Raw genomic sequence first — 11,826 nt, 5'->3', positions numbered from 1 at the left:
GATCTCCAAGTCTCTGGGTAGTTATGCAGCCTCCTTCTGTGAAGCCTGGGCTGTTATAAGTGAAACCCAGCGGAGCTAGTTTAAGGTCAGCTTGGTTCTGGTTGCAGTATGGAGGGTGTAGTCTTTTATGGGAATAGAAGCAGGTCCTGATGCCCGATTTCTGCCTGAAAAAGAAATTGAATCAAAACCCGAGGATCCAGGTCCACGCCAAGTCAGTTGATTTCCCAGCCCCCAATAGTTCAGGGGAAACGTCCAAACCTTTGCAATGAGTGAGTCCTACAGAGTGAGCACAAACAGGACTGCACACAGTGGGGAGTTCAGCAGCTTCTTGGTACTCAGTACTATGCTGTCTTTCTTACTGGTTTCTTTGCTTTCCTACTGATACAAACTTAATTTGCTTTCCATAGTTCTATATGTATGAATATATATGGGAAGAGAAATCAGGACACTACACGCTGCCTTTGCTTTGCTTTGATCGGGATGTAGTTTCTCCGGAGGTGTCCTGATTAAATCAGAATAGTGACAAATTGAAAGGGCTGGTGTCTGATCTGTAAGACTTCTTTACGTGGTAGAGAAGTGGAAGGAAGAAACATCAGAAAAAATCCAGCTTCGTTTTCAGACTAACATATGCATCAAGTGCTTAAAAACAGCCAGTGTCATTGTTGTGCCCCCACCCCAAGAACAGTTTTTCTCTCTTACTCATCCTTGTTTTGACTAATGCCACATCAAAGCGCTCAGCCATCCAAGGAAGCGGGCAAAAATGGTTTGCTACTTCAGCACCAAATACTTGCTCATACAGAGAGGACACTGCCTTCAGGGACAGCTACGAGTCCTTCATCCTTACCCAGCTGTTTCCTGAGCCAGGGATTTCACAGCGAAACACCGCTGTGCTGCAGGACTCAGGGCTGCTCCCACTGTTGCCTGTCCCTTCCCTAGGAGAAGGGCTTTTTGTCCCCAGTATCCTCTGAGCACAGGCATTGGGAAAGCTCAGCAATGTGGGGGGATAATTTCTTTGCAGAGAAGTTACAGCATCTTCCTGAGTGTCCTCGACACCCCCACACACTCAGCTTGCAGGGGATGCGTGGCTGAGGTGGCTTTGTGTCAGGAAGAACTTGTCAGGAGAGAAGCTGAGGGCTTAAGCAAGTAGGAGAAATCAGCTCAAGTCAGAGGCGTAATCTCTGCAACAGCTGCCCCAGAGTACCCCGGCTGTTCCTATTAATAACCGCTGCATCTGCAGGAGGAGGGAGATAAATCTGATCCCACGGAGGTTTTTGGTGCTGTAAACATCAGTCTGCTGCTCTCGCTCACGTCTGCAGTGCAAGCGGTAACCCTGGCAGGAGAAGCTGCTGGGCTCTGCTCCCACCCTGCAGTCACTGTGCAGGGTCTGCTGGGCCCCGTGTGCCCTTGGGGGGCCAGCAGGGGCTTGTCATGCAGGTGGAGGGCTGCAGCCCACCCCTGGCATTTGTTTCCAGTGGGAAACTCGGGGAAACATCGGTACACAAGCTGTATCTAATGAGAGGACCGCAATGCAGAACGGCGTGCATGTGTGGATATGTCATAAACATATATAAATACCCAGTGAATAGGCACTGCATCAAAAGCGGGGTGATAGGCAAAGATATCCCAACCAGGCCTCATTATGCACGGGGTTTTTGCATGCGCTTTGGGTGCACTTTGCTCCTTTGGGTGCCTGGCAGCTTGGAGCAACTCTTGCTGATCCCCTGTACCCAGACAGCTCTCCTCAGGGCAAGCAGCCAGCCTAGGTCCTATATGAGCTAACTCTATGCAGGTGCACCTTGCTACCACTGTTCTGATGAATGATTTTAGGCCTGTGTCTTATCCTCTGCATTTTGTAAGAAGCCTGATTAATATTTCATCTGTAAATATTTGCTATCTTGAATCTTCTTTAGCATAAACCTGTCAAGACAAGAGAAAGCATGCCTCAAAAGCTGCATAGCTAGGACAATGCTGAAGCAATTCATCCAGGCTTTAATGTCTGGGACTTCTGCAGTACACGGGTTTTGCACAAGATCCTCTCTGACTAGTACTACACATGCTACAACAGAAAAAAAAATAAAAATAACACAGCCCTGTATGATAGATTTTAAAATTATCATCATGGATATAACTAATGCTGCCCCCAAATTTGTCAGCCTGAGATTTGCATCCAGATGTTCGCAGCAACAAAACCTGTCCCTGGATTAAATCTCACCACTTCGCTAATGTTCACCATTACTGTGGGATGGAAGATTAGTCTCAAATTCATCATTCTGTATTTTGCAGAAAGAGCCCAAGGAATGTATATTCATCCCAAATGAAATTCTCTTTGAAACTAATGAGCTTTGCTAATTAATTTTATCCTCATAAACTGGCAAACACTCCAGCAAATCCAAGCATAATGTATATTTCTCTGCGTGTTACCTGCTGTGCAAGGTCCTGAGCAACACTTGTGCAGGCTTGGTTGGGAAAAGCATATTGGCTGCCTGTAACTCATACTGGGATAATCCATGGAGAGCTGGTTTCTCAGTCTACATCCCTGATAGTCTGGAACCGGGCACACCTATATGTCAGGAAATGGTGCTGGGCTGAGCAGAGTCCTGGCACCTGTGTTTGGAGCATCGTCTCCCAGAATACCCTACAGAGTCCACCCTGGAACATCACAGAAAGCAGTATTAAATCCTGCACGGTGCTCAGGTGTGATCATGCACACCCCAGGCAGCCTCCTCACTTGCAGCCTGTAAAAGGAGCTCTCCGAGACGAGCAGACAACGATTTGTCTTGCAGCCTTTTCAGGTGGCCAGATTTTAGCTGCTAATGGTAAGTGGTGTTCAGAAAACCTCTTGATATGAATATAAATATTGACCTTGGAAGCTTTCCCAGAAAAAAAAAAAAAAAAGCTGAGGATGAGGCTTCCCACAGCGCACATGTAAGCCTCCTGCATTCATAGCCTCCACTGATTTCAAATCCCAGTCTCATTTTTTCTCCTACCACATAGTTTGGCATCCCATTCCTTAGGGAAGAGCTCTGCCTGCAGGGCTCTGGGGAGCACCCATGGCTGAGGAGGGGCAGCAGCCTGTCCTCCCGTGAGAGTCTGCTCCTGCAGCACTGGAGCACAACTCAGAATTGTTTTTTGGGGACAGCTTGTCCTTTACTTGGTGGAAAGGGGAGAAAATCAGTAGCTCAGGCCCTTGGGTTTGTGCAGAAGCAGCTTTCCTCTCAGTCCCACAGCCGCAGTGCTCTGGCTTTTGGGGAAAAGCCTTGTCACTCCTGGCTTTAATTGTATTTCCTTTACTTGAGCAGGAGCCAAAGGCACTAAGTTACAGATGCTTTTAGCAGCAGCCAGCAGCTACTGTCCCGTTGGCTGAGTGACGTGACCCGGGCAGGATGTGGCCCTGCTGCTCCCTGTCATCGCGGCACTGGAAGGAGCAGCCCCAATAACAAATTTCCATCCATGGCTCCTGCGCTGCCCTCCATGGGTGCTGCTGCTCCAGCCTCTGACCTGGTCAGAGCTGGGGGAACAAGGAGCTGTCTTTTTTTTTTCTGTTGTGGCTCTCCTAAAAGCCACCTGCCTCATTTGTCCCTGCCTGTTAGCTGATCAGAGAGAGTAACCAGGACTATTGCTGACCAGGGGTGCTCAGCCCGCTGTGGCATGGCTGCAGGCACTGCTCCAGCCAGGGGACAGTGGCAGAGGTGTTACAAGTCCCAGGTATGGCTCTTGGTAACCCGTCTTAGCTATGGCATAGGTAATATAAAAAATAAAAATAAAAATGTTTCCTGGAAAGGTTTAGCAGATGTGCAATGGAGGAGCAGGAATGGCACAGGGAAAGGCTGACCAGAACGGCACGTTTACCCTATTTGTTTTGGAGAGGGAGAACAAATGCAACAAAAAGATTAGCTTGAGTCAAAACAAGAGGGTGTTTGTCAGCATGTTTCAAATATTGATCTAAACTTCAGATTTTTGTGTCAAGTCCACTGCAGAATATGTTCATCAGAGCTTGTGTTTCCCTAGAATTAATTGTATTTCAGAAACAACAACAGTGTTTTAATACAGGAGCCTATTTTCTCTGACCTTTTGGGCATCTCCAGGGGTTTGTGCTGGTGTTTTGCTGCAGGTGCGGGAGCTCTTGGATCCCAGGCTGGGGCTTCCCTGCCTGCTCGGGCTGCATTGTGCCCAGTGCCTGCTGCAATGAGCTGTCATTCTCATCTGTTAATTGATTGCCCTACCATCTCGCCAGATTATTTTCTTCTGATTTTAATGCTTTTCTCCCCCCTTCTGCTAAGAGGTTGTCCATTGTAATGCAGCATGGATGAGGTGAGGGGTGGTGGTATGTTTTTGACAAAATAGTGGAGATTTGGGGTGGTTTTCTGTACGCAGCTGCTGGAAGTTTGTACTTCTAAAGAAAAGGATTGCCATGTAAAGGGGGCTTTGACTTTGCCCCAGGACATCTGCTGATTGCTGGAGTCTTCCCTGCATTGCTAATTTGGCCTACTTTCCACTCACCTGTCATTTGCTCCTCTCTCACTTTCTCCAGTCTTGCTTTGATGCATCTTTTCACAGATTAAAATGCTCCTACCTGGGCAGGTACATTGTGCTCCTTTTGCAGTTTGTATCATTTATGAACCCCTTGTGTGATTTGTGCATGTGCAAATGCACAGCTCTCTGTGGCTATTTTATTTTATTTTATTATTTTATTTTATTTTATTTTATTTTTATTTTATTTTTATTTTATTTTATTTTATTTTATTTTATTTTATTTTATTTTATTTTATTTTATTTTATTTTATTTTATTTTATTTTATTTTATTTTATTTTATTTTATTTTATTTTAATTTTTTCTTTCTCTCCTCTCAGCATCATTGATTCAGCTGAATTGATTTCTTGCAGGAGTGGCAACCCTCAGTGAGGACAGTGCTCTCATTTCCCTGATAGAGGGTTACATTATGCCTGTTCCGCCCCTCACCTTCCCCAGGGCAGCCTCTGACTTGGTTTATGTTCAGCTCTGCACAGCAAATGGCAGGGACGAAGCCAAACTATCTCTAGGACAAGCGGGCTTCTCCCAGCAGTGAGGGGTTGCAGAGTCAGCCCGGGGATGGCACAGCCAGCTCTGCTCTTCTGAACGGGTCCAGAACCTTTAATAACAGTCTCATTTGATGAATCGCTTCTCTTTGTCAAATAAATTAGATGACTGTCAGCTCCCCACAGCACCTCTGTCTAGGATTCTTTCTGTTTCTCTATCTAAACACCCTATGCTATTAATAGAAAGAAAATCTGCAAATTTTTCAACATTTCTGTTTATTTCTGTCCCTTAAATCCCAGGCCTTTTACAAATTATAAGCAAACCCCAAACTCTGGCTGGTAGCCTTCTTAAAGTCTCCATTCTTATACCAAGCTCTGGACAAAGTTAAATACTTTGCCAGATCTTTGAGCAAAACTTTTTTTTTTTTTTTTTTTTTTTTTTTAAGTCCTTGTTTGCATAGGGCTTAGCAGAGGAATTTTTAGGACCACTGAGAGCTTCCAGGTGCTCCCACTGTAAACAGAAATGAATGAAGTCTGGTGTTCAGGTAGCAAGGAGTTATTGTGCTCCAGAAAGCATTTTGATTCATGAAGGTGGAGCCAGAGGGAAGGTAAAAACCCTGGCAGGTGAAGGAGTAGGAACAGTGTGGATCAGGAAAGGTGGGAGAAGAGCTCTGTTTGTTTCTTGGTGCCCCAAGGGTGAAATCAGCACAGGCAGAGAGATCCTTGGAGCACTGCAAGATCTCACACTGAGGCTTGGCTGAGATACTTGCCCTTTGGATTGGGCTTCAAGAGGACGTGAAGCCCAAGGTCCAGAGAGTTGGGCCAAGCCTTGTACAGGTGCACAGCATGATGCTTCCACATCTGGACTGCAAAACATGGTAGCATTCAAAAGCCATGCTGTAAGCAGTGGAACAGCAGTGATATTATGCAAGAGAAACGGGGGAAACAAGGGAAGAACAAATCAATTTTACCTTTCCCACACAATTGAGCTCCCCCAGCTTAGACATAAGAACCAGAGGTGGAGTTAATCAGCGATGTTACAACATGATGCTGTAGGTCACTCCATCAGCATTAGCACATTTACCCACAACATGAATATTGAAATCGCTGGGGCCACTCAGAGTCATTAATCTCACTTCCCCATTGCGGACAAAAGATGTTCTATTCCCGGCCACAAAAAGGCTCTGCAGGGATGATTAAGTTACCAGAGTCACTTAAAAGCTGCCTGCATCAGTGAAAGCCGACTGACAGGCGGGGAGGGAAGGTCAGAGGTGGAGTTCATCACCTCTCTAACAAAATTAATCAAGGGGAGAAAATCAGAACACGTTTGCTATTGAACGCTCAGTCAATGCTCACCGTGTACAGCATCTTGGTGTGGTCCCGATTTAGAAGCAGATGGGAATGAGGAAGGCTGAGGAGAAGCCCAAGGAGGGAGGGAAAAACTTTGTTTTGAGGGAGGGAGGGGAATAAGAGAGGGATTGGTTAGGAAAAGCCTCTGTGCCCTGGCTCCCTGCCCCAGCCCCTTCCATGCCCATCTGAGAGAGGTAGGACCTGACTTTGCCTTGAGACCCTTCAGAGGGTCTTTCCTCTGGGGGATTTTCCTCAGCAAGACGTTTGTTTTTTACTGGGAAATGGAGGAGTGAAACATCAAATTCAACCTTTCAGTGAACCTTGCTCCTGAAGCACTGTGCCACTCTGACAGCCCTGCTCTATCCCTATCCCTTTCTACAACCTACCATTATTTGTGCCCCAGATTCACTTATTCTCAGTGGGTTTCCTGGGATAAAGACAGTGTGTTTGTAAAGAAAAATATTAGAAGTATGTCTCTGCTTTGTAAGCATTCATGCTCCCTTGAAAGACTATTTTTTTTAAATGAGAAGCCTGCATGCTGCCTGCCTGGTCCTCAGCTTAGATTGTTTAATTCCCAAAAGCTACTGTCAAAATTAGGAAGACAAGGGCAGCAGGCCAAGTTACAGTTAATTTGATTATTAGAGGAACAGGCTAAATTCTCATTTCTTTTCCTTCTCTTTTTAAAAATAAATGTGCGTGAACCTTTTACTACTGTGTTCAAGAAACTGCATTCAGCAAACTTCAAGGTTCTGCTTTCAAGACAGCATAGTTTCGAGAGCAGTGCAGCAGGAGGCAGAGCTTTTTAGGTTTCCTTTGGTAGCCAGCCATAAAACAGACTTGTTGCAGAAAAGCAAAGACAAAATAAAGCCAGAGCAACAAGCACTTCCTTGGTCTTCGAGGAAAAGCAGCCTTTGAAATGAGGCCACATCTGCTGATTGCACCCGGTGGCTGAAGGGAAATAAACTTGGACAAAGGCTCCGTCTGAGGGCTGCTCAGGTTGGATTTTCAGGTGGGCTGAGCATTGCTTGAATTTCTTCTTCATTCCCCTCTTGACTCCCACCATGAAACCTGACAGGGCTGCTTATAGGATTAGCATGGAATGGAGCCTCCAGACTGAAAAAGCTCCTAAAATAATGCTTGCAGGAACAGAAGGGAAATTACTCGACTTTCAGGTCTTGAGAAGGGTTTACATTCAAGTAACCTACCACAATAATAACAGTATTTAGCAGACCTACTGGAGTAGTGGGAAACAGTGGAAGACCAAGGCTTCACTCCACTGTTTGTCTTTAAGCAGATGAGGTCAATATTTTTGAGAGGTGGCAGAGCAGGGGTTGTCGCAGGGCAAGGAGGACAGGGACCTGGAGGGAGGTCATGCGCAGCTGGATGGTGCTCCTGAACTGAGGGCTCTTGTCTCATTCCACAGAGAAGCACACACCGTAGGGGTGTGCAGAAAGGGATTCTGTTTCCTTTACACATGTACCCGCAGCACTGAAAAACAGTTACAGGATTCAGTCTCCTGCTCCTGAACTGCCCAGAGCTGCATTCACTGGGGTCAGCTTTACTGCTCTTCTTGTGTTATTTTTTGCAGTACAACCAGCAGCAGGGAGGAGAGGTGGGGAGCAGTAAAATGGTAAAATATATTCTTCAGCATCTACACTGAGGAAAGACATAGAGTGCTGTGTTATAACATCTGGAGCCAATCCTTTGTAGAAGTGTGAAGTCTCCTGTTTTTTTCTGCTAATGGCTTGCAGCACATCTGGGCAGCAGGCAGGGAGCAGGGACCAAAACTTCCTCCCAGCTCCAAAGTCTGGGCAGGATCAAGCCCTAACCTTGCCGATGAAGGTTTTTCTGCCTGTCTGGGCTTTTCTTGTGGGAGGCCCGACCTTGCCACCAAGCCTCCTGGGAGGCTGGGCTGTTGGCAGAGCCACCAGCTTTGTTTTCCCACAAGGAGTCCCTGGACCATGGGCTGTAATTTCTGCGTTGAGCCATGGTAGCTCTGCTGAGTGCTCAACCAGTGGGTTTGGCCCTTAGTGATAACAGTGTAATAATATATTGTGCTGGGTCTTGGCGCAAACATGCTATTTAATAACATAATAAATGGGAGTCCAGAGAATATGTTTACCAGACATACAGTCCCTGAGACGTTTGCTCCTCCGGTTGCCATGGCTACTGTAGTTGTCTGACAATATTAGGAGGAAAATGTTCACATCATTTTTTTTTTCCTTTATTTTTATTTTATTTATTTTTTTCCCCTCCTTCTAGAATAAAATATTATACCTGAGAACTAAATTCTCCCCTGGTATCGCTGCAGCTTTGTTTCCAGTATCATACCCAGGATGTGTGTATACATTAAGGTGGTTTTCCCTTTGGACTCATCCAGCTCCAAGGGTTACCCTGAATTACCTGCATGTCCCCCCTCCTCCCTTAACATTTTGGGTGCTGCTCTGTGTTCTGAAAGAAGGATCGTGCCAGGTGTAGGGGAAGAAAGATTATCTCAGTGATTGATTTTTCTTGTGTACAAGAAGGTCAGCATGATTTATTTAAAGGAAAAATTTAAAACAGTGTTGCTTCACTGGTGCTCAGAGGAATGTGGGTGCTCCTGTTTCATTTCATACCTCCAGTTCAGACCAAGTCAGCTGGGAATCAATTTAAGAAAACAAACAAACAAACACTAAGCTGAGCTGCCCTGTTGTAAAGACAAGTGCAACCACAGTAAATGGAGCTGACGCTTTCTGACCTGGATAATGTAACGCTTACTCGTGCTTCTTATGCTCCAGAGAAAGAGCATCTGATTTTTTCAGTCACTCATCCATCCCCTGGGCCCACCTGGCCTCTGTCACCAGTGCAACCTGAATCAGCCTGAAAACTGGGCCGCAGGCTACACATGCAGGATGGGCCTGGATATCTTAAAGGAAATTCCTTATCCTGTTACTGGTGTGTTTCTCTTGCTTTGTGCATCCTGACTCCCCTCTCCTAGGCTATCTCACCCCTCACTTCTGCCTCTGGGGCCTGAACTTTCCCCAAACCAAACCCTCTCCTCCCGTGATAAGCTCCCTGTGAGCTCTGCTCCTGGCCCTGGTCAGCCCAAGGATTTCTTGTCTGTCAGACCCCACGTGTGGGGCAGAGGCAGCAGGCTCAGTTCCCCTCCTGGCGAATCAATCAGCCTTTCCTTTTCCTCTTGGAGCCTGGTAATCCCGAAAGCTCCGGGCATTGAACATCAAGGAGGAATGCCTGTTGACTGCAAAAGGCTATTACTTCCGACCCATCCCACCAGCTGCCACTTTGCAGCCCCCCTTTAAAAGCAGACAACAGATGACAAAATTAACATTTGTGCTTCCTTCATCCCCTTCCTGAAATTGGGAGTTTCATTTCTGCAGCTTACTTCTGAAATTAACAAGCCACAGAGCTGCGGACGGGGTTGCTTAGCAATGCAGCACAAAGATGTCTTTGAGGCAGTGCTTAGCTCCAGCACTTCAGCTCAGATGAACCTAATGTTCTTGTCACAAATCGTCTCGTAATTCCTTAAAGCATCACTTTATTGTAAAATTTAAATGTTAAAATTTCAGATACAAGCATCTCATACTTAAAATGACCAGTCATTTTTTTTCTTTAATCTTTGTCCTTTAACACCATAAGAGACTGCTCCACAATTTACTCCTTCCACACACATTAAATAACTGAGGCAGCGACACAAGATTACAAATGTATTGACATTATTTTTACCTTTGCTGACCACTACAGCAAATTAAAATCACCTGCTGGTAATAATCCTCCAAACTCAAGGTTTAATAATTCCACAAATTCTGCAACTGGGGTTTTTGGTGGTTGATCCAATTATCCACTGGTAAGCTGATTCAGGAAAGAAAGAAAAAGAAAAGCAATGGCACTGAAGATATAGGAAGGTAAAGAAACATTAAAAACTATGAAACTGTTGTTCCCTCTATAACCCTTGAATTGATATCTGCCTATGTGGTCAAAATTAGGTTATTAAAGATATGAAGAGAGGACATCAATGCAAGCTGAAAAGAAACCACCTCTGGAGCAAGGTGTTGTACAACAGCATGCAACTGCATCAGTCCTGAGGTCTGTGGCGAATGCTTGCTTCAAATGGAGCCATCACAGAGCGCTTTAGAAGAGCAGAACGGGGCCTTGTGACTTGTAATCTAAGCCTAAATTGACAAGACTGAGGGTTGGAGAAAAGGTTTCATTCCCTCAGCTTACCAATGAGGAAAAAAAAGGAGCACTGACGCAAAAGGACTTTTGATACCAGGCCAGGGGCAAGTTCAGCTGGAGGACCCTGGGATGGCTGATTTCAGTCCTTCTTGCTGAGAAATGCTTTCCACTGTCTCAGTGGCTTCTGCTCTTTCATTTTGCTTTTAATTTACATTACACAATTTAACCATTATTATAGCCCCTTCAGGCTATTTATTCTTCGAGGATAAAAGATGAATGGAAGCCGTGTGAGCTGGAGCTGTGACAGCTCGTGAACACTCCCTACTGTTCCTGCTGCTGTACAACAAAGCTAAAGACTTCTCCAGTTTTGGGGCTGTACCTAGAGAGGCCAAAGGGTAGTTCAGCATCTGGGCAAGAGCATGGACACTTGGACACCTACCTGTTCTGTTCTGCTGCTGCTCTTCTTATCCCACCTGTTCTTTATCCATTGTGTCAGGTTAGCAAACTCATCTAACCTTGTAGTTAGCCTGGCTCGGAGCAGGGGTTGGACTAAAGACCTCCAAAGATCCCATCCAGTCTTAATTGGGGTGTGATACAAGAGAGCGTTTAGGCCAGGGCACCTCCGGGCCAGCTTGTTCCTCTGTCAGTTCACAGCAGATCAGGCCTCTGGGGACCTGGTCATCACTCTTGTGGCTTTGCTTGCCTGGTGCCCTCCAAATTTTTTAGCTCTTCAAATGGGAAGAACGCCAAGCCAATGCCAAGGGCACTTCCTTGACAGGGCTGCTTTCAGTGCCAAGTCCTGCTTAGGATACTAGCTCTAACGGGAAAAAGCACCCCAAGAGAGAAGAGCTGTTTGCCATTTCCCCTTCAAATGTATCTGAGAAGCATTAATATGAAAGCCCGTTTTGTTTTCCTCCCCCCTTCCTGTGATATTTAAGCTAATAATATTTCTTGAAGCAAAGAGAAAGGTATTTTAATGGAACATGCTCAGCAGATGGGATTGCAGTGGCTCTAGCTGATCTAATTACTCTCCATCTCTGCCATAGTTCTATGGCATACTTCATAGACTTACGTATTTCTTATAAATCTTGTGATTTTACAGCCCTAAGAAATGAAACAATAACATTAATTGATTTGGAAAGTTGCCCACCAACTGCACTAATAAAGGTAGCAAGTGGCTAGTTGTGTCAGTAAATGAATGCTAAGAGGAACAGAGAAAATTAAAGCCCATAATTTCAACAAGAGCCACTTAACTCTTACAAATCAGCGTTATCCCCACTGCTTCTG

This window comes from Anas platyrhynchos, chromosome 25 (genome assembly GCF_047663525.1).
Source record: "Anas platyrhynchos isolate ZD024472 breed Pekin duck chromosome 25, IASCAAS_PekinDuck_T2T, whole genome shotgun sequence".
Classification (NCBI taxonomy): Eukaryota; Metazoa; Chordata; class Aves; order Anseriformes; family Anatidae; genus Anas; species Anas platyrhynchos.
Note: the sequence above shows the minus strand (reverse complement) of the source record.